This window comes from Oryctolagus cuniculus, chromosome 10 (assembly GCF_964237555.1).
Source record: "Oryctolagus cuniculus chromosome 10, mOryCun1.1, whole genome shotgun sequence".
In the NCBI taxonomy this organism is placed as follows: Eukaryota; Metazoa; Chordata; class Mammalia; order Lagomorpha; family Leporidae; genus Oryctolagus; species Oryctolagus cuniculus.
The window spans coordinates 26,600,207-26,615,479 of record NC_091441.1 but is presented as its reverse complement, the minus strand read 5'-3'; the positions used below and the strand labels follow the sequence as shown (position 1 = coordinate 26,615,479).

Sequence of the window (15,273 nt, the reverse complement as noted above, 5' to 3'; positions counted from 1 at the left end):
TTGCAACAAGATGGAGGAATTTGGAAAACATCATGCTGAGTGAATTAAGCCAGTCCCAAAGGGACAAATATCATATGTTCTCCCTGATCGGTGACAACTAACTGAGCACCAAAGGGAAAACTTGTTGAAGTGAAATGGACATTATGAGAAACAGTGACTTGATCAGCTCTTGTCCTGACGGTTGATGTACAATGTAATACTTTATCCATTTTAGTATTTTTTTGTTCTAGTACCATTGGTTGAACTCTGTAATTAACACACAATTATTCTTAGGTGTTTAAATTTTAACTGAAAAGTGATCCCTGTTAGGAATTTGGAAAACATTATGTTGAGTGAAATAAGCCAATCCCAAAGGGACAAATACCACTTGTTCTCCTTGATATGTGACAACTAACTGAGCACCAAAAAGGAAACCTGTTAAAGTGAAATGAACACTATGAGAAACGGTGACTTGATCAGCCCTCACCCTGACTGTTGATGAGCACCTCAATATGTTATCCCTCTTAGTATTTTTTTTTGTTTGTTCTACTTAATACTTTTGGTTGAATACTGTAATCAATGCACAATTCTTCTTAAGTGCTGAAACTTAACTGAAAAGTGATCACTGTTAAATATAAGAGTGGGAATAAGAGAGGGAAGAGATGTACAATTCGGGACATACTCAAGCTGACTTACCTCAAACGGTAGAGTTAGAAACATACCAGGGGATTCCAATTCAATCCCATCGAGGTGGCATGTACCAATGCCATCTCACTAGTCCCAGTGATCAATTTCTGTTCACAGTTGATCATAATGATAGGACTAAGAACCAAAGGGATCACATAAACAAGAATAGTGTCTGCAAATACTAGCTGATAGAATAAAAAAGGGAGAGAATGGTCCAACATGGGAAGTGAGATACACAGCAGACCCATAGAATGGCAGATGTCCTAAACAGCACTCTGGCCTCAGAATTAGCCCTTAAGGCATGCGGATCCAGCTGAAATGCCCATGAGAATATTTCAGGCATGGAAAGCCAAGACACTCTGGGGGCAAAAAAAACCTAAATGAAAGATCTCTGTGAGTGAGATCCCAGTGGAAAGAATGGGTCATCAAAGAAGGAGGTACCTTTCTCTGAAGGGAGGAGAGTACTTCCACTTTGACCATGGCCTTGTCTAAATATGATCAGAGTCAGTGAACTCAGGGGGCTTCCATAGCCTTGGCAGCTCATGACAAGAGCCTAGGGTGATTACTGATGCCATAAACAAGAGTGTCAATTTGTTAAGTCAACAACAGGAGTCACTGTGCACTTACTCCTCATGTAGGATCTTTGTCCTTAATGTGCTGTACATTGAGATTTAATGCTATAACTAGTACTCAAACAGTATATTTCACTTTGTGTTTCTATGGGGGTGCAAACTGTTGAAATCTTTACTTAATGTATACTAAACTGATCTTCTGTAAAAAAAAAAAAGAAATTATCAACTTCCAACTTGACTCTCACTGGGATTAAACATGACAATAGGTCTGATCTGATTTCATCATCATTTAAAAAATCATCTATTATTTTTCACTTTATGTTTCTGTGTGGGAGCAAACTGTTGAAATCTTTACATAATGTATACTAAACTGATCTTCTGTATATTAAGAGAATTGAAAATGAATCTTGATGTGAATCGAAGGGGAGAGGGAGTGGGAAAGGGGAGGGTTGCGGGTGGGAGGGACGGTATGGGGGGGAAGCCATTGTAATCCATAAGCTGTACTTTAGAAATTTATATTCATTAAATAAAAGTTAAAAAAAGAAAGCAAATGTTACCTGATTTACAGACAGTTACAAGAAGCAAATGAAGCAAAATTTCTGAAAAGTGCCTGTACCATAGTGGCATACCCGAGGCAAGTGTTAAAGCAAACTGCAGGAGGGTAAGTAGGAGGGGTGGGAATTGATTATGGCAGGGGACACACACTGGCAGCCCCACAAAACTGTGCAATAGGGCCAGAGTGCTTGACCGCTCAGAGTGAGCTGAGTTTGGGAGTGAGTCTGCACCCGTGGATCAATTGTAATTGACTTATGACACACAGATTTTGCCATTTCTGCAGGAGACGTTGATGGAAAGTCATTGGGACATTATGTAGTTTCTTAACATGTTCAATATTAAGCAAAGTATTTCTGGTCAATGTTATTAAACTCTGGGTGCTTGGCTTTCTAGAGTGAGCCCCTTAGTCTTTTTCCACACTGCTGAGGTTTCTTCAGTGGATTTGTAGAAAAGTGTGTAAATTGACCTGCTTTGCCTTTTAGCCCCTGCAACTTTGAAATGTGCCATGTATTGGCTTTATACAGTTTTATAAATCTCAGGTACAGAAGGTAGACTTGGTAGTGGTTGCCCAGTTCACTGAGTAAGAAAAAGAGACACTGATATTTGCCAGTGAGTCAGGTGCTGACCAAAGATACTGCAGAGAAGCTGAGGTTTCACTTTCCGTTATTTTGTAACTGTGCTCTTTCTTGTTTGAACTAAGCATTGATTTGGTCATTTTCATATCCAGAAGCAAGTGCAAGGCCAATCAAAAGCATCATTTCACTAAGTACCATGAGGTTGATTTTTATTTTTGTTTTCCCAGAGTTGAAGATTTGATGATAGCTATCTATTTTTCTACTCAATGAAGTCAGTGATAAAATGATAAAATAAATCAGAGACACATACTCATCTTAACAATGTGGCAATGGCAAGCATTTATTTTCTGACTTTCTGGCTTTAGTTACACTCTGTCCTCTTTGTCTCCCCTCTCTCTCCTCTGCCCCCGCACCCCATCCCACACACCCTTCACAATGGTCCACCTGCCTGTTGACCATGAAGTGGCGTCTCCTTGATTTAACTATGGAAGTGCTCCAAACTAGGTGTGGGATAAAAGAGAGCTTCTTTTTGCAAAGCTTGGATCTTGAATTCGGGTCAAGATCTCTTGACTTCATTCCTTGTAATCTATTAAAAAAGTATTATGTAGCCAGGGGCTTCCTGAATGCAGGAGTGCCCAGTTTTACCCTTTCTGAATATATTGGAATAGCAATTAAAAAGAAAAGTTGGAAAACAGTAATATTATCATAATGTGTTAATCATTGTCTGCCCCCAAACAACCCCAAAAGTGATCTAGAAGATGTTGTTTTCAACCACAAAAAAAGTCTTACATCACAAAGATGATGTTTTGCAGATTAAACAAAAAAAAAAATCCTCGCAAATTGTATTAATTTTTATTGGACACTCAGACCAACACCCACAGAGAGGGAGGAAGGGAGGGAGAGGGAGAGGAATAAGGAGGGAGAGAGGGAGGGAGAGAGAGAGAATCTTGCATCCAGCATCCACTAATTTATTCCCTAAATGCCTGTAATAGCCGGGGCTGGGCCAGCCTGAAGCCAGGAGCCTGGAATGCAGCCCGGTCTCCCACTGGCATCGCTGGAACCTATGCGCTTGAGCCGTCACCTGCTGCTTCCCAACATGCTCATTAGTAGGAAAGTGGGTTGGAAGCAGAGCTCGGACTCAGGCCTAAACCCCTCATTATGGGATGCAGGTGATTTAAGTGGCATTTTTTTTTTTTTGACAGGCAGAGTGGACAGTGAGAGAGAGACAGAGAGAAAGGTCTTCCTTTTTGCCGTTGGTTCACCCTCCAATGGCCGCTGTGGCCGGCACACCGCGCTGATCCGATGGCAGGAGCCAGGTACTTATCCTGGTCTCCCATGGGGTGCAGGGCCCAAGCACTTGGGCCATCCTCCACTGCACTCCCGGGCCACAGCAGAGAGCTGGCCTGAAAGAGGGGCAACCGGGACAGAATCCGGCGCCCCGACCGGGACTAGAACCCGGTGTGCCGGCGTCACAAGGCGGAGGATTAGCCTAGTGAGCCTCGGCACCTGCCTTAAGTGGCATCTTATCTCCTGCACCAAATGCCTGCCCCAATCCCAGAAATTTTAATTTAGTAAATTAAGTTCTCTTGGCAAAATTTTGATTATCTGTAGCACAGGGAGAAACTAGATGAATTTATCTCTGTACAAAAAGAAATATTAGACCAAGTGAAAATACCAAAACTCAAGTTATTTTTTTATGCTTGGCAATGATGATAACCAAGAGAGTATGTGTGTTTGTGTATATATATATGTGTGTGTGTATGAACTTCGCTCTGTCAACAATTTTTATATCTGTTCAGAATTGTGCTACAAAGCTGTTTTGCAGAATCTTATTTAATCTTCCCATTAACTCTAGGAGGAAAATCCAGCCAGTAAAGTGGTTTACCAACACGACCTTAATTAAAAATAGTCTCCATGATTAATAAAGGAAAAGAGAAGGGTATTTATTTACCTACCATCCCTAATGGCATCTTTGGTAACAGCATCCTGAGTTTTCAGTGGGCACCACTTTCCCTAGCTATAAATCAGTGTGATTCAGATATTGCTAACCAAGTAGAATGAAGCAGGTTTAACCATTGAAAACATGTCAAGGGATTTTTTAAAAATAGAATTATGAGGAAGAGGGCATGCTCACCTTGGGTTTGACCAAGCAAACTTGGTCCTAAGTAATCTTGGCCACTATATAGACATCCTGTTTTATGACTAAAGGTATCACACAGGGCTCCAAGATGAGAGATGGAGAGATACAGGCTGGGTCATATTGAGTGTGGTCCTTAACTGCCTATAAGGAGAATTTTTGCTAATGAGAAAGAGTTGTCTTCTCTAGATAAGTGCAGGCTTGGCAAATAAGTAGCACCTGTGTGTCGAGATGAAGCGGCCCATCCTGAGTGGTTGAAGCTCGTGCCAGAGTGCATGATTGTGAGTAGAGCACTGAATGAGAGCTCATAAGCAGTGCACAAACTGAGCAGTCATATGCCGTGAATTCATCTGTTGCCCTTTCTTCTATTCCCAAGTTTAGGTTGCAACCAGGATATTCTTGGGCTTTGCCATTATATGAGTCAATAATTTTCATTTCTTTTTACAGGGATTGGAAGTTCTTTGCGATCAAATGAGTCTTCGACTTGGTGAATGGGAAGTGGAGTGTTGCAAGTGTTAGCTCAGAATATGAAATGGCTTGAGTCAAGGTGGGTCTCGGGCTAGATAATGTCAGCCTGTGTTAAGCTGTAGTAGAGTAAATTATGCTGCATTGAATCTTGGAACTGATACAGTGGCTTCTATCAAGGCTTGGGTTTTAGAGTTCAAGGAAAATTGATCTGTGGTTTTAATTTTGTTTTGCTTTCTAACGTTTTGATGCTAAGGTTATGCCTTGCTTTCAAAAATGAATTGGGAAGAATTTCTATTGAAATCAAATCAGCTCAAACTTTAATATATGATTAGACTTACACAACTGTCTGAGACTAAACCTTTATTGAAATAATTCATTGGAAACAATTTATTTCTTGCATAGTTTTTGCACTATTCAATTTCTCCTCCTGTCATTAAGTAAATTTTGCTGGCTTATATATTTCCAGAGAATTCTCATCATTCTTGATGTTATGTTTTCATACTTTTATTTTTCCCAGCTCTATAGACATTTCATATTTATTATAATTTTTTAAAAAGCAAAGCAAGTTCTTTGACTTTTAAAAAACCTTATACTTTTCAACCCTTTTCAATTCTATTGCCTTCTGCTTTTATCATATGATTTTTTTTTGTTTTTCTTAGTTTTTGGGCAGTTTTTCTCTGTAAGTTGATTTTATTCTTTCTTTTATAATAAAGTATTTAAGACTGTGTTTTTTTTTTAAAAGATTTACTTATTTGTTTGAAAGTCAGAGTTACACAGAGAGAGGAGAGAGAGAGAGAGGTCTTCCATCTGATGGTTCACTCCCCAATTGTTGCAATGGCCAGAGCTGTGTTGATCTGAAGCCAGGAGCCAGGAGCTTCTTTTGGGTCTCCCACAGGGGTACAGGGGCCCAAGGACTTGGGCCATCTTCTACTGCCCTCACAGGCCATAGCAGAGAGCTGGATTGGAAGTGGAGCATCTGGGAATAGAACCTGTGCCCATATGGGATGCCAGTGCTTCAGGCTGGCTAATACGTTAACCCCCTGCACCACAGCGCTGGCCCCGGTTTTTTTTTTTGTTGTTGTTGTTGAATTTGTTTTTGCCATTCCATTTAAGTTTTGCAGGTTGCATTTGCAATATCATTCCTTTCTAAATAGTTCAAAGTTTAAAATAATTTAGAAGCATGCATTGGTTCTGCGTGTGTATGTATGTAATTCCATGTCACCAGATTTGTTTTTGCTAACCAATTTTTACTATTATTAAATACATTATACTTATGATAGGTAATGATCTCCGTGTATGGAAAAGAAGGTGGTGAAAAGTCTGGTCACATCATCTCAGGTATTTTACTGTCTGCAAGGTATTTTAAGAAAACAGGTGCTGTCTCTACTTGATTTCAAGACGTATTCACAAAGGAGGCTTTCACCACGTTTCACCACCCAAAAGGTTTGCATTTTTTCAGTCTTCTCCTAATGCTCATCCCCAGTGTTCCATCTTATTATCTTAAACATCGAAAACACACAATAAACAACTAGGGTTTCTAAAGGATAAAGACCTAGAGAAAGAGCCTAAGTTTACCTTTGGAGCATTTGTTTTCTCTTTTTGAATGTCAGTATCCTATGACTCCACGAATTAGGCAAATTATGTCAGTTATTTCAAACTTTGTGACCTAAACAATTAAATTCCATATGGATCCCCCCTAAACCTCCCAATGACACATACACATTAGACTATCTTAAATTGTGGTTATTTACATTTCAAATAAAGAATTAGTGAAGATGACTGTGGAAGTTTTTTAAAAAGTGGTTGAATAATACACTTATCTCATAAATCCAAAAGTATGTCTGATCTAGAGGTTGTTAGATCAAAATAATCAAGTATCCAAATTTTTCTCTTCTTCCTCCTCCACCCACTCTTCCCAGGGCATTTATAATCTCCTCCCCTCACTGTATTCACAGGATTGTTCTAGTTGCTCCACGTGTATCATATCTTACACAATATTATTAAAAGGGCACATGATGTCCTTGACATTGAAAAACTTTTTTTGAGCAGATCATATTTTTCCATGATTCTCTTTGTCCTGCCATGTGCAACAAGTCCTTTCCTAGAGCAGGGACTTGCAAAGGGAACAGGTGGCTGGATTGTTGGTGCATGGGTAAGACACAGCATGGGATGCTTATGTCCCATATTGGAATACATGGGTTTGAATCCTGGCTCTGACTCCAGCTTCGTTCTGATGCACACTTTGGGAGGCAGCAGGTGATGGCTCAAGTACTTGGGTCCCTTTCACACTTTTGGGAACATAGATTGAGCCAGACTCCTGGCTTTTGCCTGATGTAACTCTCACTGTTGTAGTTATTTGGAAAATAAACCATCAGATGGGTAATCTCTATCTGTCTGCATTTAAAATAAAAATTAGAAAAATGGGGGGAAGAAATAGATAACATATTGTCTTAGAATAATAAGGATTCCTTTTGTTAGGGTTAAGTAAGGGTCAGGACTCTGACCTCCCCTGAGCACCTGCTGGTTGATACTTCACAAACACAGTGGTGTGTTATTAAGGAAATGAAGGATTCTTAATAAGAAAAAGAAAAAAGGTGGAGATGAAATAACATTTAAAAGTCCCCTACTTGTAAGTAAAATTTGCTTTATTTCTACTTAACACTTATGTCTGTATACTAGCCAACAATATAGGAGAAAAAAGTTTTCTCAAGCAAAGTTTTGAATTTTGATTAAGCCCTATTCATTAGTTTTTGTTCAGTTGTGTCTATTTGGTGACATAACTAAGAAATCATTGTCTAATTCAAGGTTACGAAGATTTACACCAATGTTTTCATGTGTGCTTTTGCAGTTCTTACATTTAGTCAGTGGTGTACATGGGTTTGAAGTCAGTTTGAAGTATTCTGAATATAAATACGCAATTCCCTTCTTTTGAGGGTTGTGCTACCCTTAACTGTGCCTGATGTTGTTTGGTTTGAAGACTGCCTGCTTTCCTATCTTTGGAAAGTAAACATTCCCTCTTTTGCCGTGGAGTAAGGGAAGAGGATTGGGACGCTAGCAGTTACTTGAACAGATTTTTTTAAAAAGATTTATTTATTTATTTGGAAGGCAGAGAGAGAGAGAGAGAGGTCTTCCATCTGCTGGTTCACTCCTCATTTGGCTGCAACAGCTGGAGCTGAGCCGATCTGAAGCCAGGAGTCAGGAGCTTCCTCTGGATCTCCCATGTGGGTGCAGGGGCCCAAGGACTTGGGCCATCTTCTACTGCTTTCCCAGGCCATAGCAGAGAGCTGGATCATAAATGGAGCAGCCAGGACTCGAACCGGTGCCCATGTGGGATGCCAGCACTGCAGGTGCCAGCCCCTTGAACAGACTTTTAATAATATCTCCTTCGTAGCTCCATCTCTGCCTCAACTTCAGAGGGCAGGTGTGACCAGTAGTTAAACTTATCTGGTCTTAATGAACACCTGTGCTATACAACTGGCCAATAAGCAGAAGAAACGTCATAATAAGCAACGTCATACTGGTATAAATTAGGCTGTTCTCAAGCGTTCCTTGTAACATCTTTGGGACTTAGCCTGCTGGGCTCTGGTGAGTGAGTTACTTATGTCTGTGTAACATTAAGTTTAAAAACTGTGTTTTAGTTTCATTTTTCTTGTTTTCATTTTGGCCTTTAGATGGAATAAAACCCACCCTGTAATTTCAGTAATTATTCAGAAAGAGCTAAAGTAATTGCCTGTTTTTTTCCTCTGCTGTATGTATTGAGAATCTAAGTAGTTTTTTTTTTTAAATTGGCATCTCTTTCCTAAAGCAAACTTGAGTTGTCCTATGCGAGTTTTCCCTAGTCTAATTCTATCTGCCAAACATCAGTATCAGATCCTCTTACATTCTCTTTTTATGATTTGTGAAAATCTTGGTTTCCAAATTTCTGAGTTTTTATTTTTATTGTCCTTATGGACATCTTAGTGATAGAGACTGTATCATGGTTTTATAGTCAAATACCATTTGATCTAGAAACCATTGATTTTCACTTAGAAAATTGTGTGATATATTTGGGAGAAAACCTAAGGGATCCTGGCTTTGGATATTATAACACTGTTGAAGAGAAAAGTGACTTACTGCCTTAAAAAACATGGTTCTTCCCACCACCTGAGGCCCATTGCAGTGTGTCCTGCTCAACACAGCACAGGTGTCTGAAGGGTGTGTGTAAGCAGCTACCGTTATGAGAGCTTCAGTTACAGTAGAACTCCTCTTGGTGATATGATTCAGTTATTTTATATGACTCCAAGATTCCATCTAATTGTGTTTCAGCCACTTCAAGTTTGGATTCTTTTACCAAACCACTTGGATGCCTAGAAAATATTTAAAAATCATGCTTTGTTGTTTTAAGTGTTTATTTCCAAGTTTTTATTCATAAATGACTATGTTTACCTGTTACTCAGGCCCACCTACTAAGAGCAGTTTGTGTAGCATGATCAGCCATCCTGGTTTGTTTGCTGGTAGGAGGTTTTCCCTCGGCATCAGACTTTAGTGCTAAAACAAGGTATGTCTTAAGGAAACTGGGATGCATTGAACACCCTAATTTGTTGGTTTTCTCTCTCATGTCCCATGTATAAGATATTAAATATGGCTTGAATAAATCACTTACTATTCGCTGACAATATTGTATCCCAGCAAATCATAGTAGGTGGTTGCTTGAAACTAGTGACAGACCACAATCTAAATCTCTCTCGTGAAATCAGAGAGGTGGAAGTAGAGATGTTAGAAAACCTGCAACCCGTGTTGAGAAACAGCAATCAACTCCTGTATCAGGGAGGTAATGATGAGATTGAAATCACTCACTTCTTTTTATTCCTTCAACATTCGATGAAAACTAGTTCCTTGCATCATTTTTCCAGTCTGAGTTACTCCTTTTTCACTTAAGTAGATGCACGTACGACAATACATTTGTATTTTAGGACAGACCTTTTCTGCTGACAAATTCAATTCTAAGTGGCTAATGCCAAAAAGGGAATCACTAAGAAACATTCATTACTGGGTGAAGTCCTGGGTGGTTGCACGCAGCCCTCATGGCAGTGAAGGAGAAGGACCCTCTGAGCTACTTCGTAGCTTATGGGAGCAGCACTTCGGGCTCCTCGGGCGAGGAGGATAACAGTGAGCCGGAGACAGGTGCAGGGCCCTGGATGCAGCGAAGTCGGCGGGCGGCTGCCCCGACCCGACAAGCTGTTCTGGAGCGTGACCTGCCCGGCCTTTCTCTACAATCCGCTCAACAAGCAGATGGACTGGGAGAGGCACGTCGTGGAGGCGCCGGAGGAGCCTCCAAAGGAGTTCAAAATCTGGAAGTCAAGCTATGTGCCCCCGCCGGAAACCCACACAGCGAAGAAACCCCGCCTCTAGAGCTGGATGTTGCTATAAAATGGTGCAACATATACGAGGACAGTGGCGATGATGCCCCCAGAATGCTAAAGAAGCCAGGCTTCTACTGGAAGGGGAGGAGACCTTAGAGTCAGATGATGGAAAAAGATGAGCATACTTCTAGAAAGCACAAAGTAGAAACAGAACCAGCAAAGAAGAAAAAAAATGACAATTTCTGGACTGTTAAATTGTTGAAATGTGTCTTTGGGCCAATTAAGTTGATATTGTGGATTACTATGTCACAACATCTCTATCGTAATGAACTAATACATATTGCCTCAAGAACTTTCCACTGTAGAATTCATTTTTTTAGTTAAAACTTGTATGTATTTAAAATCACCATTTGACCTGTGATTGTGAAACTGACAACATTGGGAAGCATTCTTGCTAACATAGAATTTGTGACATGCTTTCAGAGTTCTGTCACATGTTAACATGCCAATGTTCTATAGGAACCTTCTATAAAGGAATATATTTTTAAAGTAAATATATTGTACTGTGAACCTGTAGGGTGCTTTTCAACAGTGTTTGTACAGTGTAAATAGATCATGAAAATAAAATTGCTTATTCAATAGAATAGAACATTAACATTTGAATATACGTCTGTGACAAGTACTCTCTGCCATGTCACGTTTTAAGTTGTAATTAGTATTACCATTTAGGGAGTGCCTCTTGTGTGCCAGGTGCTTTGTGCATGTATTTTCTGATCCTCAATCAACCTAATAAAGTGGGTATTAGTATCCATACTTTATAATAAAGAGATCTCAATAACTTGTATGAGATCACACACTCGCACAAAAAAAAAAATTCATTACTATGAAGTAGTAACTGGGGCTGGTGCTGTGGTGTAGCGGGTAAAGCTGCCACCTGCAGTGCCATCATCCAATATGGTCGCTGGTTCGAGTCCTGGTTGCTCCATTTCTGGTCCAGCTCTCTGCTAATGGCCTGGGAAAGCAGTGGAAGATGGCCCAAGTGCTTGGGCCCCTGCACTCACTCACGTGAGAGACCTGGAAGAGGCTCCGGTCTTTGGATTAGTGCAGCTCCATCCATTGTGGCCAATTGGGGAGCGAACCAGAGGATGGAAGCCCTCTCTCTGCCTCTGCCTCTGCCTAACTCTGCCTTTCAAATAAATAAATATTAAAGTAATTAACTATGGGCATCATGTTCTCTTTGAGATGTTGTGCATTAAATCATGAGTAAGATAGAGCATCTTACCTGTGGGAATTGGTATGATTCATGACAAAAGTATGAATAGACAAGTGTTATGAGGAAAAAGTCAATGTAAGGTAGTAAGTGGAGACATAAGTAATGCAAAAAGGGGGGTGGGCGACAGTGAAGGAAGCTGTTTTCTTAGATGATGTCAAAATGTCCTCCATGTAAAAGTGGTGTTTTGGGCCAGTGTGGTGGTGCAGTAGGTTAAGCCACAGCCGTGACATCTGCAACCAATATCAGAGTGCTGGTTCATGTGTTGGGTGCTCCACTTCTGATCCAGCTAATGCATCTTGGGAGAGAGTGGGTAATGGCCCCTACCAGCCAAGTGGGAGACCCAGATGGAGTTCCGGCTCCTAGTTGTTCTGGCCATTTGCAGAGTGAGTTAGTGAATGGAGGATCTCTCCCCACTTTCTCCACCCACTCTGTCCCTACTCTTTTCCCTTTCTGTCATCCCTGATCTCTCCCCTTCTGCTGCTCTGCCTTTTCAACAACTATTTTTAAAAAGTAGTAACTGAACATATAGCTGATTATTGTGAGGGTCCTGCAAGATCCCAGGAAAGAGCAGCCTGCGCAGAAGGAGGAACATGAGTAAAGGACACATCGGCAAGCAGCTGGCTGGAGAAAAGGGCGTCGAAGGCATAAACGGACTGTGGCCAGGGAGATCATGGGGGCAGAGACTCTGCAGGACTTCGAATGGTTTTATATGCGACAGAAAAGCCAGTGGAGAAGCTGAGCCCTTTGGCTGCCACATGGAGAATGGGCACTAGCAAGGCCTGTTGAGAAGCTCCTCATTTGCCCAGGTTAGAGATGATGCTGGCTTGGACCGGGATGGCAGATGTTAAGGTGACAAGTCCACTTCTGACCACAGGTGATTCCAACAAGGTGGTGTGGAGACAAATAAGGCTATAAGTCAAGTCTTTGGTCTGAGCATCTTAGAATGAATGTAGTTGCTGCTTGTCTAATAGGAGGAGACTGAGAGGGAGGGCAGATCTGGGCAGAAGAGTTTGATTTTTGAGTGTGCCAAGTAGGAGATCCCTGTTAGGTTTGCACGTGGAAATAATGAATAGAGAGTTAAACACATTTGGAGTTCCAGGGACATGCTAGGACTGGAGACATTACTGGGAGATCGAGATGAGATTTGAAAATGGATACTGGGGGGGAATTAATGAGATGATATGTGCAAGGCACTCAGCAAGGATTACTTGGTGAATATTAATAATGTCGTCTAAGTGTTTATGAAAACATGATTAAAAAGAATCCCAACATTTAGACACCCGGTAATGGAGACAGAAAGGAATAGCCAGCAAGGTAGAAAAAGGGAAAACCAGACAGTGTGGCATTGTTGGAGCCAAAAGAAAAGTGATTCAGGTGAGCAGAGGTGATCAGCTTTTTTTGGAAGATGCTGAGAAATCAAGTACGAGGAGGCCAAATGAGGAGTCCTCTGGTACAACGAAATGAGGTAGTCAGAAAGAAGCCAAGCTTTGGGCTTCAGGCTGATGTTAGAGCAGCCTTGCTGGCATGCATCTGGGGTCATGAGATAGCAGGCTGGAGGCGTGAGGGGAGGCTGGGCTCCTCAGCCTTTGAAAGGCTGTGCTCTGGAGACAGCTGGCGACCAACGTGGGTGTCTGGGACAGCCACACCTTAAGGAGACTTGCTTTGAAGGGCACTCCAAGAAGCAAGCTGAACCATCTGTAAAGCTACTCAGTTCCAAACGGAGAGTAGAGGTGTTGGCAGCACGCTGGGCCAGTGAGATTCCGCTCTAGACTCCAACAACAGTGCTGGACAGATGGTAGAACCTGATGCCAACGTACAGCTCGGGGCCACGGCAGCAGTAACTGCCGCTCTAATTGAGGGCTGAAAGACTTCTTTAGAAGAACAGGAGTGAGGCTCTCATATCTTATGTGACATACTGAAGGGTAAGTAGGATTTACATGAAGAGGCTGAGAGTTAAGTGGGATTTAACTTTGCTTTTTATGGAATAAAGATCGGCATATTACTAGCACCTTAATTGTAATAACTGTACCTCATAGACTTACATCTCTGTATCTATAATTGTGTCCTCTGTGCTTGGACCTCAATGAGATAGTTATTCTTGTTCACGTTGGGGTGACTTCAGTTTGAGGGACTGCTTTCTCTTTAATGATGGAGAATGATCAAGGGAGGCATACAGTTAGCCAGTATTTTAGTTATAGATGTACATGTTGTGGGTCTACCATTAGTGATTTTGTTTGATGCTAATACATGTTCCATGGCCTTGTGGAAAGAATGCCTGCAATGTGTCCCCGAGGGTCCGTGTTTCCTGGTACTGAGTGATTTCTCATGGCCACTTAACATTCTGGGCCTGTGGAACTTTTGGAGGTAACTCCATCGTTAGGGGTCAGTGTGTGTCACAGAGTTGTATACTTGGATTATCTTGAACAGTTGTGATTTTTTAAAAAAATATTTTATGTATTCATTGAAAATCGAGAGAGCAAGAGTGAAAGCAAGAGAGAGGAGAGATTAATTGATTCTATCCACAATTTCACTCTCCAGATGGCTGCAATGGCCAGGAATGGGCCTGGCTGAGGAGCCAGAAACCCCATCTGGGTTTTCCATGTGGGTAGCTGCTGGGGCCCTGAGTACTTGGGTCATCTGCTGCTGCTTTCTCAGATGGCATTAGCAGGGAGCTGGATTGGAAGCAGAGCAGCCATGACTGAAACCAGTGATCTGATACAAGATGTTGGCTTCACAAATGGTGGCTTAAACTGCTATACCACAATGCCATCCCCCTTCCCTCCAGGATTTAGATATGAAGTTCTTCTAAAGTCTGACAGTGTATTGTGTCTGGTCCTGACATTACTAGGAATGATATTTAGACATTTGAGAGCATTGCAATAGCCTTTTGTTTAATTTAAATGTGGTGTAAAATAGTTTGTGGAAACAATGACAATCGTTTGGCTAACCTATACAGTTGACATGTATAAATGCTGTTATTACTTCACATTCCTTCTAGGTGTTCTAGTGTCTTATTTTGGTCCCTAAAAGAACAAAATATTGTTAACAGCAGGGAGGAATTTCTTAACTTCAGATTAGATCAGATCTGTTGCCGCCTGCCACGCTGAGGTACTTAGGGGCTGCTTGCAAAGGCTGGAGTACCGGCCAGACACATGACTGGACCTGAGATACTGCCTCGAGTCAGTGACTGACCTGTACCTTCTCTTGCAGGGTATGAGATACTTAAATGGGAACATATCTAGATCACACAGCAAATCAGCAGGCGCAGATATGCCAGGCAGACACATACAGTGGCAGATGAAGAACTGGGGCAATTTATAGGAACAGAGACCAGGGCTTCAAACAAGCTGTCAGTCTCCAGTTGAGGTTCAAAGAGCAGGTATAAACAAAGAACTTGGGCAAAGTCAGGAATACCAGCAAAGAGACAGACATTTGTTCAGAGAAACAGCAGCAGGCAAGTCCTCTGTCAGAGCCATTTAATCCTGACCAGCGGCTTTTATAGGCTCCTTATTAGTGCTGCAGTCAGCCCTCCTAGGCATCTGCCCAAAGATCCACGTGGTTGTTTATTCAATATTTGGGTTCAATATTTCACACAATAGACGCTGGCTTAGTTCTCTCATAGCATATCATCTACTAGGAGAGAAAAATATAAAATGCAAGCATAATGTCCAGATACGAAGAAAGC

The 15,273-nt window shown here is 41.4% G+C and overlaps 1 pseudogene; it reads left to right on the top strand.

Moving 5' to 3' along the window:
- Positions 1 to 9,386: 9,386 nt before the first annotated feature.
- Positions 9,387 to 10,972, top strand: LOC138844020 (UPF0690 protein C1orf52 homolog pseudogene; annotated as a pseudogene).
- Positions 10,973 to 15,273: the final 4,301 nt, after the last annotated feature.